At 35.6% G+C, this 21711-nt stretch overlaps 1 pseudogene; it reads left to right on the top strand.

Annotated features, from left to right (window-relative positions):
• The first annotated feature begins 1229 nt into the window (after positions 1-1229).
• LOC142531372 (glutamate receptor 2.6-like) lies at positions 1230-4446 on the top strand (annotated as a pseudogene).
• The last annotated feature ends 17265 nt before the right edge of the window (positions 4447-21711 follow it).

Below are 21711 nucleotides of genomic sequence, written 5' to 3'. Positions count from 1 at the left end.
TTATACAATAGATAAAACTCCATCAAAATCTGTTGGGCGTATAGAATAAATTTTTTGAGTTTTTATAATTGTACCAAGGGCTTTAAAGTTTGTACCCAAAGAATTTTATTGAAAATCCATTGAAATTTTTTAGATAACACTAAACTATTATAGAAATTCAAAAATTTAAGTTTGAATACTAACTTTCAAAAAAAACTCTTGAAAATTATATTTTGAATGCCAAAAAAACTTTTGTAGGATACATTAAAATCTAGATTGGATTCCTCGATACTTTTATGAGTAGGTCTTCTGTTCGTGACAGATCGATTCGATCCATACCTAGAGTGAAAAGTAATATTTTTAGCATTAAAAATAATATTTTTTTATGTATCGTGTCGGATAGGATATCACTTGAAGCTTGAAAAGGAGATCGTTTGAACAACGTAAAAACTCTTAACCCATAAAAAATTTGGTTTTGGACGTCAAAAGAATTACAGGATGAAATGAAACAGATGCTTTCACATGTTACTTTGTATTCATAGCGAAAGGATATTCTTGAAGGTGTCGAATCGTAGACAATCTTATAAGAGTTTTTGTGTACCTTTAAACTCAAAAAAGTCATTGTGGAATACACTCATCTTAAGCTGTCGTAATATTGCATCTATAGCACCCTTTCCAACTTGTCAACACCTTTTTGAACTTTTTCCCTATGGCTTGTTATGGATTGCTCTTTCCCATCATAGTTGATTTGGGCCCTTACAACATATTCTATAGTTTTCATCATTGTCGTCAATTTCATTCGGCATTTCCTAAACTTTTTGTTTTCTCAACTTTTTTTGAATTCTTCGGAAAAGCCAATTCTTCATTTTTTTGTTTTCTAGATTTGGACGTCGTTCACAATGATGACAAATTACACTGCAAATTGATTCTTTCATTTGTCAACATTTCAGCTAGCATTAATTGGCCGGCCTCAAGTTTAAAGAAGTTCAATTTATAATCTATAAAAAGACTTCAGATATACCATATTACAAGCTGTCTGTTTCTTTGGGGACGATGCAGTGAATTTACAGGGTAAACATTGTTAAAATCCTTCCTACAAATACACTAGAACTTCATTTCTGTGTTTGCTAGATCGAGTTGAAAAACTCCCTTTTGAGTTGGCAAGTGATTTTTCATATGTTTCAAGAAAAAGATTTACTTGTATAAGGTTCAACGTAGTTTCTTTAACTTACTTGTTGTATATAGCGGTTTTGCAAGTTGCAAGAATCTATCATGAAGGATTCCAAGGGCCTGGATCTTTTTTTATTTGTGTTGTCCATTTCTCTTTCCACACTTCCTTTCTGCATAGCACAAAGCGACGCCATCAAAACGGTTAATATTCAAGTTGGTGTCATTCTTGATATAAATTCGACAAATTCTCTGGTGGGGCGCATTGGAATGAGTAGTTTGTCACAGGCACTTGAGGATTTTTATTTAGTGCATGGAGACCACAAAACTAAGCTGGTTCTGAATGTTCGAGATTCAAACGATACTGTCATTGATGCTGCTGCAGCAGGTAGGCTTCAACTTATGTTATTTCTTGGCAATTTACAGCTTCGAATCTCAGCCAATGTAAGTATTGTTTCTAAGATGTTCTCATATATGTGTTCTCCTGATCCTATCAGCTGTTGATTTGTTGCGAAAGGTTGAAGTGGACGCTATCATAGGTCCTCAGCAATCGGCGCAGGTAACTTTGTGATGGACCTAGGGGATAGGGCTCATGTTCCGATTATTTCGTTCTCAGCCACAAGTCCCTCTCTCATTCCTCGGACTCCTTACTTTATTCAGACAGCACAAAGTGATGCCAATCAGGTCGAGGCCATTGCTTCCATATGCAAAGCCTTCCAGTTTAGCCAAGCTGTTGTCATTTATGAAGACACGGAGTTTGGTAATGGAATCATGCCATATTTGGCTAACGCATTGCAAGATGTCAATACTCGTATATCGTATAGAAGCGTTTTATCTAGAACAGCCACTGATGATGCTATCTACAAAGAACTGTACAAGATGATGACGATGCAGACTAGAGTGTTTGTAGTGCACACCATGCAGTCACTTGCTGGAAGGATCTTCTTGAAGTCCAAAGAACTGGGAATGATGAATAGTGGATATGCCTGGATTGTCACCACTGGAGTGACTGATCTATTCGATTTCATTGATTTGGATGTTATTGAAGCAATGCAAGGTGTTTTAGGGGTGAAGCCTCTAATCCCCAATTCCCCAGAACTAAAATCTTTTGCTGCGACATGGATCAGGACTTTTATGCGGGACAACCAAGACGTCAAACTGGCCGAAGTTAGTATTTTTGGTCTTTGGGCATACGATACTATGTGGGCTCTTGCTATGGCAGCAGAAACATTGGTTAAAACTGGGATAAATGGTGTAAAGAATTTAGCCCATGTAGATGATCCCCAGGGCCTGTTCACCTTTCGAGTTTCGGAAACAGGTCCTCTGCTTCTTGAAGCAATATCAAATACATATTTTACAGGACTTTCTGGAGAGTTTCATCTTGTCAATGGACAATTGAAGCAGACACAATATCAGATAGTCAATATCGTCGGGAAAGCCCAGAAAGAGGTAGGAATTTGGACACCGTCTATTGGATTTTCCAGGGAACTGAATCCAAATGTCACATATTCTTACTCGACCTCAAAGGAAAATTTTAGGACTATCATTTGGCCAGGAGACTCGACTGCAGCACCGAAAGGATGAGAGGTCCCAGTAAGTGGCAAAAAACTAAGAATTGGAGTGCCGGTGAAGCCTGGTTTTAACGATTTCTTGAAAGTGGAAGTGGACCCTGTAACTAATGCCGTCACAGTCACTGGATATTATAAAGAGATTTTCGACTCTGTCATGACAACATTACCTTATGCTGTGCCACATGAATTTGTTCCCTATTCGTTCTTTAATCGTGAGGGTTCAAGAGTTGGGAATTACAATGATCTTGTGTTTCAAGTTTCATTGCAGGTGAAATTCATACTAAAACATGTCAGTTTTATAAATTCGTCATTTATTTTTCATCTTTGGTGACAATGATAGGAAAAATATGATGCTGCTCTCGGAGATATCACCATTACAGCAAACCGTTCGATATATGCAGACTTCACATTGCCATACGCTGAAGGAGGTCTTACTAGTGTAGTTCCAATTGAGTAGGAGGATGAGAATGGTATATTGACTTTTGTACAGCCTCTAACCAAAGAACTGTGGCTTATCACTGCTTTATTCTATACCTCCACTGCTCTAGCAGTATGGATACTGGCACGTAGGATTGCCGATCCCCCTGGTCAACATGCTGGCCTGATTGCTTATTTTCCGTTCTTTCCAGGTGATTCTCCCCCAACCCGCCTCCTTTTTTTCCTGATATTAATGCTCATTCTTCTATACTTGCAGCTTCTTCCGTTCTGGAGCAGAACTAAACTATAAGCTCGGGTGGGTAGCACTCTGTTTAGTCTCTACTCTAATGCTAATGTAACTCTATTTACATGTAGGGGAAGGAATCCAAGCCAATTTACTGTGTCTGGTTTTAGCAACATGGGCATTAGTAGCTAGTTTACTGAACTCGACTTACACTGCCAGCTTGTCATCTAGACTAACTCTACAGAGACTTCAACCAACCGTCACAGATGTGAACAAACTTATCAAGAGCGGACAATATGTGGGGTGTCAAGAAGGTTCGTTTCTTGTTGGTTACTTGGAAGGGCTAGGATTCAATGAATCAAAAATCAAGACATTCAGTTCCACTGAATATGTGGATGAAGCTTTAACCTTGGGAAGCAAATATGGAGGTGTATCGGCCTATTATGATGTCTTGCCTCACATCAGGCTCTTCTTGGCTGAGTACTGTGGGAAGTACATGATGATAGGTCCTATCCATCGTACAGATGGATTCGCTTTCGTGAGCATCTACTCTTTCAATCTAAAAATCATAATAAAAAAAATGGAGCTTGTGTTAACCAACATTCTCTCTTATATATATATGTTCACGGACAGGCGTTTCCTAAAGGTTCGCCGATTGTTGCTGATATATCTCGCGCAATAGTCCAGCTGACCGAAAAGGGAACGATTCAGGAGATCGATCAGCGTTTGTCTGCCGATCCACAATGTGCAGCAGGTCTAGATAGTTTGAACTCTCCGACCAGTGTTACATTAAGAAGCTTTGTGGTACTTTTTGCCATTACAGGTTGTGTTACTCTTGCTTGCCTTATTATATCAGTTGTCCTATACCTGCCCACAAACGCAGATTTTATCCAAAGAATGACAGATTTCAAAGACGATCTCCGAGCAAGAAGTTTTCCTCAAAGAATGTCGGATTTAAAAGCCCTTTTAAGGCAGAGAATCGGATCAATCTTCAGCTACCTTAAAAAAATCAACTACAGATTTAGGGGATAGACGACCAAGAAATTGGATCTTCATATCTCCCAAAAGTCTTAAACGTAAATCCCCCCTTGTTCTACTAATCCAAACCGTGCATTTTAAGTGTTGGTGTTTTTTTTCATTCCTTCACTGAGTGAGCAGTCCATTTTTATATACTAAAAAAAACTTTCGAATTTTGTACACAGTTATCGTTATGTTTTGTATATACTAGCATGAAGCACGTGCATCGCACATAAATAATAATTATACAATAAAATAAAAAATTTGATTTTCTAAAATAATAATTTCAATCATTTTGTTATTTATTTGAGTTTAATATCTTGTTATATTAGACGAATAAATTAATTAAGAACTTATATAATTTACTTTCGATTTTTTTGTCAAATTAAAATTCAAACTATTAATTTTATGTTATATAATAAATTATAATTAGCATAATATATAGAACCAAATGAACTGAAACAAATTTTTAAAAAATATATATCCAAACACCATATATAAGACATAATAAACTAAAAATCAATCAAATTATGGACTTTATCAACGCATAAATCATAATTTACATAAATTAAGCACACTTACGATAAATAATTGTCAATTTAAAATATTGTGCCTTACTAATCAAAACAACATCAAAACTAATGAAATAATAATATTGATAGTAAAATATAACTCATAATATTCTATTTAAATAATATTTAAACACCTACATAATTTGTTTACCTTTTGTTTTTAGAATTTTATATCATAGATAATTAATTTTATATTAGAATCGATCTTTTATAAACTACATCGATGATTATTAATTTCTTGTTAAATATAATTTTAAAATAATAAATAAATCAACATATGTAATGAAATATACATTTAAATAAGATTATATGATAAATATCAAATAAATCTAATAAACTCATACAATAATTATTAAATATAAATTATGTATTTGTATGTGTTTAGTACTTATATATGTATGTATTTGTATGTGTTTAGTACTTATATATGTATGTACATTGGACATTCAAATTATTTGTTTTTTTATGATCCAATTTTTAATATCAAATAGGTCGTAGTATTAAACATTTGAAATCATTTGTTTTTAAGTTTTAGAGTTGTATCATAGTCAAATTATATGCAATATTTCTGTTACCTACTTGATTGTAGATTTTTTATTTTCTTAAAATTTCATAAATAATTAAAAAAACATATATATAAATTAAAAATTATAAATCAAACGATCGCATACTATCAAATTTTTTGTATTGAATTTATAAATTTTTCTGGCATATAATTTTTTTAAAAATTGCTATTATTACCTATTTTTAAATATTAAATAAAATAGTTATATAATATGTGAGACGATGAAATTAATTGTTTAACAGTTATACCTTAAATTTATATATTATGCGAGCAGATTTTGGAATTGTAGTCAAGAAAAATTTTAGTGCCGATTTTGGTTTCAGTATTCTTGAAAACCATAGTCGATTTTATCTTTAGACCCTGTTACCTAAATCTTAAACATTCTTAACAGATGTTTTAAATACTACCAAATTTTGTTTATTGAATGTATATATTATATATATTTTAAAAACACTATTAAAATCTTTAAATTTCTTATTATAGCTAAACTATTGAATTCTTTTAAAATATTCATATTTTATGATATTATTAATATATTAACATTCATAATTGTTGATAAAAATTCTCCTAAATAATTTATTAAACTCTTTATTTTCAATTCTTAGTTAAAAAACCAAAAAATATGTTAGTATTAAACTTCATATTATTATATTATTATATACTTATCATGTTATTCTACTTATTGCATATATAATTAATTTTTTCATATTTCTTCTTGTGATACTATAATTTATTACTTAATTAGAAACTAAATTAAAAATATAATTACAAATTTGCATTAAAATAATAAAATATGATGTAGAGAGAAAATTAAAAAGATAAAATATTTAAAGGCAATGATCCACACTTTTATAGGTTATCATGGGTCCTTCATATATTTAATTTTTCGAATTTTTTTAAAATATATATATACTTTATAATGAGTCATTTCGTTATAAATATAACTCAACTTTATTTCTCTCACGCTTGTTTAAAATTGGAAAAATTTACAAATTTATATGCATATGAAATACATTTTTTTTAAAAAAAATGAAATAGAATGAAATATGATATAATTAAATATTATGATAAAAAAAGATAAGGATAGAAAGTTAAAAATACAAAATCTAACCATAAAATGTGGTTAATTAGTATTAATTATTAATTATCATGGATCCTTCATATATATACCTTTTCGAAGTTTTTTTAAAAATCTATATACTTTATAATGGGTCATTTCATTATGAATATAACTCGATTTTATTTCTCTCACACTCGTTTATAATTGGAAAAATCCACACATTTATATGTATATAGAATGAAATAATTTTTTTTTAAAATGAAATAGAATGAAATATGACATAATTAATATTATAATGAAAAAAAGATAAGATAAGAAAGTCAAAAACACAAAGCCATGACAATAAAATATGGTTAATTAATATTAATTATTAATTAATAGACTAAGTGTGAAATTACTACATATGTTACTTGATAATAAAAATAAGTAAATATGTGAATGGTAATACAATTGAAAAAATCTACACATTTATATGCATATAGAATGAAATATTTTTTTAAAAAAATAAATAGAATTAAATATGACATAATTACATGTTATGATGAAAAAAAGATAAGGATCGAAAGTCAAAAATTCAAAATCATAACCATAAAATGTGGTTAATTAGTATTAATTATTAATTATCATGAATCCTTCATATATATAATTTTTAGAAGTTTTTTTAAAAATCTATATACTTTATAATTGGTCATTTCATTTTGAATATAACTCAACTTTATTTCTTTAACGCTCGTTTATAATTGAAAAAATCCACACATTTATATGTATATAGAATGAAATAATTTTTTTAAAAAAATGAAATAGAATGAAATATGACATAATTAATATTATAATAAAAAAAGATAAGAGAAGAAAGCCAAAAACACAAAACTATGACAATAAAATGTGGTTAATTAGTATTAATTATTAATTAATTGACTAAATGTGAAATTACTACATATGTTACTTGATAATGAAAATAAGTAAATATGTGAATTGTAATTATGTCCGTTCACAATTGAAAAACTTTTCAAGTATCCATACTTTTATAAGTATATATATATATATATATAAATAGACTTATCGAATAAAATGTTGGGACATCGAATTCTCGCACCCAAGACACATCAAAAGTTTAAAATGTTACGTCTCGACAATCAAAACGGTGCTTGAGCGTCATGTGTTCAAAACCATTCATAGGGCATATAGAATTTTACCTTCGCGTATAAAACGTTGGACTCCAAATCATTCCGGGCTTAAAACGGAGATAGCCCTTCTTGTAATTCTCTACGAACGGAACTCCGGTTTTGATCGTCTAATCAAGTCCACGATCGAAAATTGGTTTCCTCGCATGGATTGCACTAGAAATTGCAAGCGATTTTGCGTTGAGACTATGGTCTCCGAATTTTCAAAATCCGGAGACGGTGCAATGACGGCGGCGTGGCGGTGATGGAAGCTTAGATGGCCGAAAATTTTGTACCAACTTTTTCTTGATGGCCGTGACTTGCAAGAGCAAAGGGGAGAGTTTTTGTTGTTTTTGTGTGCTTGAGTTGTGTGACAAAAACTTATGACCCTCATGACATATATATAGAGCGAGACTCTTGATCCGATCAGGAGTCCTTGTGGTACTAGGATTCTATATTTCATTATTTTAAAACTCTCATGTAATTAATATATATATAATGTATTTATTAAATTTTTATAATATTTATATCACCATATAAAATGTGTATATATATATTAAATTAAATAACAATTATTTAATTTATAAAATTAAATTATTAGTTAATTTAATTTTAGACTCCACTAGAATATTTATGAGAATTTATACATGTTAGTAGTCACTACTACTAGTACAATCATTTAATAAGTAAATTCTTAATTCACTAAATAAATGATTCTGAAATCATTATAACCCCGATCGACGATCCGAGAGCTCCGATATATCAAGGATACAAGTCTTGTTTATATAATAAAAAATGAAAATTTCGAAAATCAAAATTTTTACTTACTATAGTGGGCAGCTACCAGTTTAGTAAACTCCTTAACTAAAAAGGACAGTTCCACTCCCCTTCCTTAATCAGCAATTAAGCTAACCTCCATGATGTGATCTCGTTAAAATAGGTGAGCCGGGTACGGGGCTTCAACGGACCAAATCAATAATTTATAATTTTTGGAAATTTGAGTGAAGATAATGGCTTGGATCAACACCTGTAAACAAGAAAGTAACTCGTGAATGGGCGCCGGAGGGATGTCCGGCGTGGCCACTCCGATGCTTAAGTCAGCAGGCTTTTTTATGAACACAAGCAATATTTGAAGGGAAATATGTAAGTGCTTTTAGTTCAAAGATTTCCGAATGTTTAAATGACACCTAATACCTGCTATTTATAGTAGAAAATGGGGTAGGTACCTCGATTCTTGTGCCACCTACTAAGTATGGCAAGTCGGCTGCCCATACTTGTAGCTTCTGATGACTTCTAGGACACTCCAAGCCCAAGTGGTTCTGACGGATTAGGCTGCCTATATCGATCACACTCGAGTGTGGTGCAATTCTCGAGGTGGTCTGGGTAGTTGGTTACCTGGGTACCTGTATGAGAAACCGGGTGGAGAAGAAGTGCCCGGGCAGCTGTCTTCTGATCCGAGCTATTCAACCGATAACCCGAGTCATCACTAACCCGGAAATGGTCACCATTATCCCGGACCCTTACAGGGGTATCACCACACATCCTAAAAATAGTCGGGCTAGAGCTTGACTCGCTGTCCCGATCAGTCATGCATGTTTACTCCAAAACATATCCCAGAGTGAATAAGAGCCTTGGGTCTCTAAATATACTGCAGAAGTGATGAGGTGTCAGGCTTCCATATCTCTCAGGTTTTGTACATTCATCGTTTAGTATTCTCGGGAAATCCAATGAATGTCATTATGCTGCATGCGTTAACAGTGACACCGTCGAAAATTGTTCGTATTCCGAGGTAATAATGAGCTTGTTTCCTCGATACCCGTACACGTCTTTTCATCTGCCTGCTCAATTTCCTAGATTCCCTCTGATCGTCCGATTGGGTTCGGATCGACGATGGAGACTGATTCCTTCCTATATATATATATATATAGTAACCTGCTTACCTATTCTCCAACATTCCATCAATTCAGTCCTCAAGAAGTGCAATGGCGGGTTCCAGTGGTTCGAAATATCCCGACATGGCAGCAGAGTTTATGCAAGCGGCTTTTGAGAAAAGAAAATCTGAATTGGAAGATGAAGTCTTCCAAAAGATCCTCCATTACTGGGAGGAGCTGCAAGGACTTCAGCTTCTTCACGAGTGGGAGGAGGCTATCATTCCTGAACTGGTGGCCAAGTTTGCAAAGTATCGAGAACGCTTGCAGATTTCTGATACGGAGGACCTCTTTGAGGACGACTTTATCCTCCAGCTATTGCTTCATAAAGAGAGGAGGACGCTGCAGAAGATTGCCGACTCTGCTAGCTTTATGAAGGCGTTCACTGGTAGCTCTGTAAAGAGTTTTGTGATTAAGTGGATAGCCTCTGTAGAAGAGGAATTTTTTAATGTAACGGTTAAAGAATTCCCGGAATAATAATAATAAAAAAAATGTTTATCTAGTTACTCTTATTGTCCGTATTTCATTGACACCGCATGATATATGTACCATAAAATGAATCAGAATAAATATCCAGAACTGATAAGTGATCAACTGAAAAAACCGGGCCCTAAAATTCCCAGGGCTCAAAATGAAGTACCGGGGCCTTACTTTTCCCGGGATTAAGATAAGATGCCGGGGCCTCAGACCTCCTGGGCTTAAGATGAGATCTTGGGTAACCCACGGGGTGCCATGATAGCGCGTGCCCTTTCTATCAACGATCAGGAACGTTTTGTATTTCGAGGAGCCGATAAGTCTGACATTTTTAATTATTGCGTGTGTCCCCTCGTATGCCTGGTACAATTTTCTAGGCAAATCGTGGTCGTCCACGCATGCTTTTTAAATAAACGGCTGAGATCTTCCCCCACCGCCTATATATACTAACTAACAGGTTTTCCAAAAATTACTCTCAAATTCGAAATTGCAGCGAAGCTCTTGCGAATTTTCTTCTCGAGACTCTACTTGTGCGAAATCATTTCCGGCAACCTTCCACCGCATATATCGTCGTAAGTTTTCTTCTTTTAAAATGTCTCACTCCACTTCTTCCACCTCAGGAGGGAATGCGCGAGGCTCTCCTAGCGCTGAGTCTTCCGCACTTCGTTCCGATTCTCCTCCCTCTCCCCCACGTCGCTCCATTACCCAACCTTCTAAAAAACTAGTGGCACTTCCAACCAAACCTCTCTTTTCTAAACCTTTATCTTCTGGCCACTCCCGGGCCCGAGCTCTTGCGAAGAACAAGGGTAAGGGTAAAGCCAAGGTCTCGAGTCCTCGGGCGGTCGAGATCCCGGGAACTCCCTGGTTCTCCTCTATGCGAAGCGCCTTACGCTTGGGGGCAGATGAGGAACTCCGAGCGCTGGGCAATATTCCTTCTTCCATTTCTATCTTGATACCTGGGCCCTCTGATAGGGCCGATAACCCACCTCCTAGGTACACAACTTTCTTTCGGGACCAGGTTAGGAACGGTCTTCGGTTTCCCGTTCATCCCTTTTATATTGATGTTGCCAAATTTTTTGGTGTACCTGTCAATCAATTTCATCCCAATTCTTTCAGGATTATGGCCTCGGCCTATGTCCTTTTTAAAATGAATAATCTTCTCATCACCCCCCTCATCCTTCACTATTATTTTTCTTGCCATTTCGGGGACAATGCATTTTCCCTTAAATCCCGGTTAAACGCCCGATTCCTCGATGACATCCCTTCCTCTCAAAAGGGATGGAAAGGAAGATTTTTTTACATCCAACTCCCGGGTCCTTTACCCTGTCTAACCCGGTTTCTCCCTTCCCTTCCCCAACAACCTTCCCTTCCTCCATCCTACAAATTTGAGGAGCCTTTCCTCCTGAGTCAAACCCTCGTGGAGGGACACAAGTACTCCTCTTCCATTCTTATCTCAGAAGAGAACTTAGTGGCCTACGGGTTGAGTGCCCGGGCTGAGGACCCCATAGACCGGGTAATTGATGAGGTGGCTGGCTCGGGTTCTCAACTCGGTACATACTTTATCTTCTGTGCTTTCTTATTCCTTTATCCTGTTTATTTATTGTATCATAACCCTGTCACTCCTCTATGCAGATAACTCTGAGATGCAAGCAGCTTTTGCTAAAAGGCGTGCAGCTGAGAAGGCAGCCCGAGAGAAGGAAATGGCGGCTCGCCGGGCAGCTGCGGAAGAAAAGAAAAAATGGGATGCAGAAGCGGCAGCCTTGAGAGCTGAGGTATCCCGGGAAGAACCTCCCCAAGATGGCGCTTCCCGGGCGATGACTGAGAACTCGGAGGAATTTGAAGATCTCATTCCCCTCACTCAGAGAAAACGAAAAGCTACTGCAGAACCCGAGCTGGTTATTCTCGAAGACCCTTCCGAGGGTGACCAAGGCGCCTTCCGATCTGCTCCACCTCCTCCTCTCCCCCCCCAGTCCAATGAAGAACCTCGCCAAGAGCTCCCTCCAACCGACCAGCTTTCTCTGGCTAACATCTTCTTCGAGGGAGCTTCCGCTGTTGGTGTTAAGCGTTTCAAGAAGGTGCTCAGCCCTGCTAAGATAGCTATCCTGAAAAGCACTCCTTCTAGTGTGAGGTTTTTGGAGGGGTCCAACCGTCTTCTGTCTATAAGTTTTATTCTTTTATTTCTTTTCCCTCTCTCTCCCTCCCCCCTTTTTATCTTTTTTTTTTTTTTTTTTAAGATTCCTTCTTATCCAGGCTGCCCAGATGCTAGTTTCGGCCTTTGAAGAGGTGGCAGCGGTGGCAACCAAGAAGGGTAAGCAAGCCCGGGCGGCTCAGGATATTCATGACCATCTCCAAGGAGAGATGGCCCGGGCCCAGAAGCTTCACGAGGAGACAACTGCCAGTCTCCAAACTTCCTTGGAAGCAGCTAATCAAGAGCTGGCCGCGGCTCAACTTTCTCGTGATGAGAGCATAGCCCGGGAGGAGGCTTCTCAGAGGCAAATTGCGTTCCTGGCATCTCGGATTAGCTATCTCGAGGATGAAGCCAGTGCCCAGCAACATCGAGCCGAAGTTGCTGAAGATAAGCTCAGACTTCTTCAGCTGACCCATGAAGAATGGAAGACTACTTTCCTTCAATCGGCGGAATTCCAAGCAGCTGTTGAAGATAGAGCCTACAAATACTTTTCGATTGGCTTTGAGAAATGCCAGGAGCAATTTGAGGAGATAGGCCTGATTCCGACAGATAAGGAGGGCTTTCCTGATATTGATAAGGCCATTGCTTCCCTTCCCAAAGATGATGCTATCGAGAAAGAGGCTGAGAAGACTCCCGGGGAATCCGGAGAACCATCAGGGCAGCAGACTTTAGAATAGGCCTGTAATTTACTCTGTATTTTTTCCTTTGTATTTTTTGCCTTTGAACTTTGTAAGGAAATGTTGATTTCTTTCCGTCGCTGTGTTTTTTTCAATATGATTTTTGACAATTTTTTCGCAACCCGGTTAATGCAATAACTTATGAGTATTTCTTAGTAGAAGAAAACGGTAATTTCAATCGAATACCCGGGGTCCCGGTCCATACGTTAAATAAGTAGCTTAATTAATACTCCAGATGTAGAGATTTAAACCTGAACTCAGAAGGAGTATTTCTTGGATTCCACAAACCAGGGTGTAGTGCCCTGAGCTTTTTAAGAACCAAGGTACAGAGCCTTGGGCCGGGGATCATGTCCCGGGACTTGGGAATGGTCGAGGTGTGGTGCCCCGAGCCAGGGTGTAGTGCCCTGGGCTTTTTAAGAACCAAGGTACGGAGCCTTGGGCCGGGGATCATGTCACGGGACTTGGGAATGGTCGAGGTGTGGTGCCCCGAGCCAGGGTGTAGTGCCCTGGGCTTTTTAAGAACCAAGGTACGGAGCCTTGGGCCGGTGATCATGTCCCGGGACTTGGGAATGGTCGAGGTGTGGTGCCCCGAGCCAGGGTGTAGTGCCCTGGGCTTTTTAAGAACCAAGGTACGGAGCCTTGGGCCGGGATCATGTCCCGGGACTTTGGAATGGTCGAGGTGTGATGCCCCGAGCCAGGGTGTAGTGCCCTGGGCTTTTTAAGAACCAGGTCATAGCAGCTCCCAAGATATAATAACAAACGCAATACTCTGAGAAAATATATATTTTTTATTGATTTCTTCCGTCAAATAATTACATCTATTATGCATAGTACTTCTTTAAGTTAAACACATTTCAAGGCCTTTTGAGGGGACGTCCCTGCGCATCTTCTAAATAAAAGGATCCCGGGTTGACTCTCCGAGTGATTTTGTAAGGTCCTTCCCATCGGGCTTCCAGCTTCCCAACTTCCCCAGCAGGGGTTGACTTTTTTCATGACTAAATCCCCAACTTGGAAGTTTCGAATACGGACCTTCTTGTTATACGATTTCATCACCCGATTTCTGTATGCCTCCATTCGAATAAATGCCCTGTTCTTTTTTTCTTCTATTAAGTCCAACTCCATGGCCCTGCTCTGGTCGTTGTCCTCCGGGTAAGATTCTACCCGGGAAGAGGTCTGCCCGATCTGTAACGACCCGAAAATCAGACTACGTATAAGCCATGCATAATTATTACTATTTAAATTTAAAAATGATTTATATATATATATATATGAAGGGTCTAATTCATTTTGATATTTGACAAGTCATAACTATTTATTTTAAATGCAAAAGTTTAGTTTTATCTTTTCAGTTAAATACGCGAGGACGGACCGTAGTTTGAAGATTGAAGATAAGATTAATAATAAGAAAGACATTCCTAAATTTAATTTAAGTCAAGGAATAATTTAATTTAAAGAAATAGAATGTTTTAGAATTTATATAATTAATTAGAGCTAAGTTGGTAAATAAATTCTTTTAGGTTCAATATTTAATTAAAGCTTAAATTAAAATATGTAAACAAGAGAGAATGAATTAATCTAAGTATGAAGTATTCAAGAAATTAAACATAGTATTTAAATGCTTAAAGTTAAATCCATGCAATGCCATGCAAGAGGTCATTATAAATTAAGGTGTAAATTCATTAAAATGTAGAATGGGTATTTGAAACCTTAAGCAATTAACATACAAGATGTAAACAATAAAACACCATGCAAATAAGTAATAATTTTGGGTCCAACATTTAAAATATTCAAAGGTGGATAACTCTTCATTCCAACAATTCCTAATTACAATTCATGGGGTATTCATTTCTCATTTTAATTATCTAACAGGTAGTAAATTTAAATGCAATAACATACCTCATTTCTACTCAACCTATTAGACAACAAAACCGTGTAAATGCAGTAGGAAATAAGGAACAAACCAACGGCAATAAGGGGATTAAGAAACAATTCAAAATCCTTCACCTCCTTCACTTGTAACTCTCATTTTAATGTATATAATGGACCCTTTAACACCATTATTAACATTCCTCTTCCTTACCTACATGTCCTACATTCATATGCTCAAAAAATCAGTAGGAAACATCTGAGAAAAATCGTGAATTAGCAGCAAGGAGGAGAGGGTAGGAACAACAACACTAGAGGAGGAAAAACAATTCATATACATTCAACTTCTTGACTTGTAACCTCCAACTAAATGCACTTCAAGACTCCTTTATCACCCCTTGTAACCTTCATACTCATTACCTAGCAGCCCTTCATCCATAATTTCGAAATTTACAGAAGAGAACAGCAGCTAAAAATCGAGAATAACAGCACAAGAACAAGAAGGAATTCTCAACTCCGACTCCGTCGCTCGTAATTGTCGTATTGATTTGTTTTTGTCAAAACAAATTCCAGGCATGTATATGTTGTTTCTTTGCTCTTCAATCAAGTCCTATAAATAATTTTAAACATTATATGTTAAAGATTCATGAGGCAAAACGAAATTATGGCAGCAACATTTTCGAAAAATCTGCACAGGTCCTCGGAATTGGCTTATGTTTTTGTTTGAGATGTTTGTTGTGATTTCAGGAGTTGTTTCGGTTCCAGGCTCCCAAGGCTGATTATAGGCATGATTTAGAGTATGTTAGGGGGTTTTTGGTTCATGTGTTTCAGTCCATACACTCAAGAACGAAAGAATGACAGCAACTTTCCCTTAGGTGCAATAATGAGTCACGGTTTTGGTCATTTGGGTGGTTAAGGTGTGTGTTCTAATCTTGGCTGTCCTAGGGACTGTATCCATGGTTATAACCCTCACTTACCATGTCTAGGACGTGACCAAGGTGTCCTTTCAAGTTTTGGTTCATGGTTCCCTCAAAATTTTTAAACAACAACACAAGTGCATATTTCGGTCTTTCCATTTCCTGTGTGAGTGTGTTTCGGTTTTAGGGTGTGGTTTGGTTTGTGGTTGGCTTCTAGACCTTAGCCATGGTCCAAGCCATGCCTTAGGATGTTGGTAAGAGTCTTTGGGTGGTGGTTCAAGCCCTTGGTCATTAAATTTCAGAATTTCCCCTCAAATACACAAGCTGCTCATGCTGTAATTTGACAGCAACTTGTTGTTCGGTTCATGAGGTTGGTTTGAGTTCTTGGCTGGCTTTTAGCCCATGGCCTTAGACTGGACAGTACCTCAATGAGTTAGGAAAGTCATGTTTTTGGCCGTTCGTGATTTTGTTGAGTTTATAGGTCGTACGAGAATTTACGGTGAAAGGTGCCAAAATTAATCTCGAAAGAGGGTTTTATGTTTTTGGATTCCTTTCACCTATTTTCGTGTTTTACAGTTAGTATGAATATTTTTCAGTATGTTTGGGGTATTTTTAATCATGGTTAAACGTCGGTTTAATGTTGGTTCGGGTTGGTACGAAGCCATGGTTAAAAATCAAGTTGTTGGTCCGAATCGTCTCGTTTTTGGTTCTATTGTTAAAATTTTGTCAAGTTAAGATTTATTGCATGTGTCACATATTAGTAGTAAGTCGCAGCAAGCCTAGGAACGATCCAAATCATCCGGTAAAAATAAGGTTATAATTATATTACGTGCATAAAAATATAAAATGTTTATTTTTGAGATATATGCTATATGTCTTGTGGCCACCTTATGCTTATGGGTTTGGAAGTCGGTAGGCGCAACCGAGGACCTCTCCGCCCGGTGACTTACGACCGGTTTATGATTATGTATGGGTACGGACATCCAGTCCAAGGGCTCTGATTGATCTCTACCGCCCAGTATACTGTGGTTTAGTCTGATCAGGCGCTTACGCTATGTTATGGGCCACTTGCTTAGAAACATTATCTCTACCAGAAAATTATGATATGACATGACAGAGCTCTATTGAGCAAAGCTTTTACGTATGATTTTTAGATATGCACGTAGTTATAATTATTCATGATGCTATTTTCACCGCACGCTTTACGATACATTATTTTTACGTTGCATGCGATTTTATGATATATTTACTTGTTATTCACGATATATACATGTTGAGTCTTTAGACTCACTAGACTTGATTGTTGTAGGTGTTGATGAGGTCGAGACCGCGGGCGGAGACCAGTGAGCGATCTTGGGACAACAGTAGTAAACCCGAGGACCTCATGATTTCATGATTTAATTTATGAACCTTTTATTATTCAAACTCAGTTTTAATACGTTGGATTATTTTTAAGTTGATGTTTACGTTGGATTATTTTTAAATTGTTGGTTGAAAACAATATTTGCTTCCGCTGTTATTTTAAAGTTAAAATTATTTACATGTTTATTTTATAATGAATACGAAATACGGGCCTTTACAGTTGGTATCAGAGCCTATGATCTTGTAAAGGGTTGTACTACTACTGCTCTCGAGAAGCTCATGAAGTCACGTCTTCGGTCTGTAAGTTTTACATTTATGTATTTTATTTAAAGCATGAATTATTTTAAAAGCATGTTTTCATGAAATGTTTTTACGTTCAGATTTTAATTGTTCAGTGTTTATTTAAAAAAAATTATGGAATTATGCATGTTGGGTACGTTTGGAATTAGAAATATCTAAGCAATTTGAATATTGAGCTTTAGGAGATATTGAAAATGATTTGATTATATTAATTTTTAGGTCAGTAGAGTTGATGTCCTCCTTATGGGTTATAAGTTAATCTTGAAAATTATGAATGCTTTTGAGACTTGTAGAATTTCTAAGAAATTATTAATGGTTCTTGGTTGCTAGTCGAGTACATTTTTGAGGATTTCATATAAGCAATAGCGATTTGAAGACTACGACAATCTTTAGGATTATAAATGTACAATTTGAGGATTTTAAGTACCTATGGAAATGTAAGATTAATTATGAGAATTTATTTAGGATACATGCTCTACCTAGTTAGATTTAAGGATGGAATTGCATGAATTGAGAATTTTAGGGACCTAATTGTAATAACTAATAATTTGAGGACCTAAGTGGAAAAAAAAAATTCTAAGGGACTATTTTCGAATTTACTAAATTTTGGGGATTAAATTTTGAGTTCGAGAATCTAAAAGTTTAATGAGGTAAAGATGGAAAATTTTATAGGGACAATGATGCAGATTTCGAAGAGTTGTTGGGCCAAAATGTAAATTGGGAGAACTGTAAGGGTCAGGTTGCAATTTTCAAAATTTTAAGGATTAAATGCGAACTTTTGAGGAACACTTGGGATTTTAAGTATTTATAGTAATGTAAGACGTGTTATGGGAATTAATTTTGGGTTTAATAAACTTAAGACTATTGAACCTTATGATACGGGAAATCTATGAAATGAAATTGGAAATACTGAGTACTCATGGGTAATTGTGGAAATTTCGAGATTTAGAAAAAAAAAAAAATTGGACGATATTCGAGGAAAGTAAGAATTATTTTTACAATTTTAAGAAATTTGAGAACTTATCTAGTAGTAAGTGAGAATTGAACGGTTTAAATAGTAGGAATTTTCGGTTATTTAGGCTCGAAGGAAATATAGAATATTTAGATATTTGGATTATAATGTTATAATGAATGGTAACCAAGGACATTGTAGGATGAATCAATCTTAGGCATGAAAATTTAAGCGTTAGGTGAAATCATGTTGTGGCAAATTAAGGATTTAAAGTGATGCCGATTTAAGGTAAAATTTGATCGGTTAGTTAAGTTATAAGGATAAACATTGAGTTAGAAATTTTTTTTGGGAATTTAAGTTTGATGTGTCGTAAGTTTTAACCAGGATCTTAACAGTTAGAATTATACCTTTGGGGGAATTTGATTTTTCTAGAAAGTTGAGTATGATGGATGGTTAGGTTACTCGATAGACGCATGTAAGAATTGAATTAGACACCTTATCTTGAGGAATTTTGAAAGTCATTAAGAAATTTGGGACTAAGCGGATATGTGGGCTGGAGTTATACTATCTAATATTATTGGGTTGCATAAGCTTGAATTTCAAGATTTATAAGATAGGTGTTCATACATAAGTTTTGGGTGAAATAAAAAAAAAATAATTAGAGGCGTTCAACATAGAGTACCAATGAACTAACATTAAGATTTTAATTGAATAAGAAATCCGAAATCTTGATATGGGAATTTTAGAACTCTATGGGTGATATGAGCGAAGTTGAATTATTAGAGTAAGTTTATCGCTAACATGAGATAACTTATTACGTTTTATACACTAGACTTAATTAAGCATTGATGATACTTAAGAATGCGACATTTGTTTCAATGAGGAAAGTCCAGAGTCTTAGGCCTCAACTATATTGTAATTGGAAAGAAAATGGTTTAAGCATAAAATTGAGACTTGAAGGGCTTTAAAATATTGGTAGAAGGTCAATGTTGTATAATTGGGTTTTATGGATTAACGTTATTTGAGGTTTAAGATTTGCAACAATTTTATATTTGGGGTATACTCGTAAATAGTTAAGTTATATAAGTTTGGGTTGTAAGATAAAGATTCGATTCAAGGATCTTAGACTAATTTTGTTATGGAGCTGAGATAAGATTTAATTTTTAAGTGTATCACCGAGGATAGAAGTTGATCAGTAACCTTTGGTGCTAAGAGTCTTTAAGTTGAACTGCGTAAATGCTAATGTAATAGGTCGTTGAACATTACGGGTATAGTATAAGGAAGGTAAGACATGATAAGTTTGAACCACCAATTCTAATATTGGGAACGATGAGAAAAGTCAAAATTCGAGGTGATAGTAAAGTAAAGCTAAGTTACCATAAGTCGTTTTAAGTTGCGATTCGCAAATGAGATTTTTGGTAGGCAATCTAATTAGGATTGAAGAAACGTAAGGACAGCCTATGACTTAATTTTTATCAGAGTAGCGCAGCGGTAGCGTGGTTGTTGGGATAATAGAATTAAGAATCTAAACTTTTGGATTATCGAGGATTAGCGAATTTCGGGGACGAAATTCAATTTAAGGGGGGAAGATTGTAACGACCCGAAAATCAGACTACGTATAAGCCATGCATAATTATTACTATTTAAATTTAAAAATGATATATATATATATATATGAAGGGTCTAATTCATTTTGATATTTGACAAGTCATAACTATTTATTTTAAATGCAAAAGTTTAGTTTTATCTTTTCAGTTAAATACGCGAGGACGGACCGTAGTTTGAAGATTGAAGATAAGATTAATAATAAGAAAGACATTCCTAAATTTAATTTAAGTCAAGGAATAATTTAATTTAAAGAAATAGAATGTTTTAGAATTTATATAATTAATTAGAGCTAAGTTGGTAAATAAATTCTTTTAGGTTCAATATTTAATTAAAGCTTAAATTAAAATATGTAAACAAGAGAGAATGAATTAATCTAAGTATGAAGTATTCAAGAAATTAAACATAGTATTTAAATGCTTAAAGTTAAATCCATGCAATGCCATGCAAGAGGTCATTATAAATTAAGGTGTAAATTCATTAAAATGTAGAATGGGTATTTGAAACCTTAAGCAATTAACATACAAGATGTAAACAATAAAACACCATGCAAATAAGTAATAATTTTGGGTCCAACATTTAAAATATTCAAAGGTGGATAACTCTTCATTCCAACAATTCCTAATTACAATTCATGGGGTATTCATTTCTCATTTTAATTATCTAACGGGTAGTAAATTTAAATGCAATAACATACCTCATTTCTACTCAACCTATTAGACAACAAAACCGTGTAAATGCAGTAGGAAATAAGGAACAAACCAACGGCAATAAGGGGATTAAGAAACAATTCAAAATCCTTCACCTCCTTCACTTGTAACTCTCATTTTAATGTATATAATGGACCCTTTAACACCATTATTAACATTCCTCTTCCTTATCTACATGTCCTACATTCATATGCTCAAAAAATCAGTAGGAAACATCTGAGAAAAATCGTGAATTAGCAGCAAGGAGGAGAGGGTAGGAACAACAACACTAGAGGAGGAAAAACAATTCATATCCATTCAACTTCTTGACTTGTAACCTCCAACTAAATGCACTTCAAGACTCCTTTATCACCCCTTGTAACCTTCATACTCATTACCTAGCAGCCCTTCATCCATAATTTCGAAATTTACAGAAGAGAACAGCAGCTAAAAATCGAGAATAACAGCACAAGAACAAGAAGGAATTCTCAACTCCGACTCCGTCGCTCGTAATTGTCGTATTGATTTGTTTTTGTCAAAACAAATTCCAGGCATGTATATGTTGTTTCTTTGCTCTTCAATCAAGTCCTATAAATATTTTTAAACATTATATGTTAAAGATTCATGAGGCAAAACGAAATTATGGCAGCAACATTTTCGAAAAATCTGCACAGGTCCTTGGAATTGGCTTATGTTTTTGTTTGAGATGTTTGTTGTGATTTCAGGAGTTGTTTCGGTTCCAGGCTCCCAAGGCTGATTATAGGCATGATTTAGAGTATGTTAGGGGGTTTTTGGTTCATGTGTTTCAGTCCATACACTCAAGAACGAAAGAATGACAGCAACTTTCCCTTAGGTGCAATAATGAGTCACGGTTTTGGTCATTTGGGTGGTTAAGGTGTGTGTTCTAATATTGGCTGTCCTAGGGACTGTAGCCATGGTTATAACCCTCACTTACCATGTCTAGGACGTTACCAGGGTGTCCTTTCAAGGTTTGGTTC

Source organism: Primulina tabacum, chromosome 17 (genome assembly GCF_025594145.1).
Source record: "Primulina tabacum isolate GXHZ01 chromosome 17, ASM2559414v2, whole genome shotgun sequence".
Classification (NCBI taxonomy): domain Eukaryota; kingdom Viridiplantae; phylum Streptophyta; class Magnoliopsida; order Lamiales; family Gesneriaceae; genus Primulina; species Primulina tabacum.
This window is presented reverse-complemented; position numbering and strand designations above follow the sequence as displayed.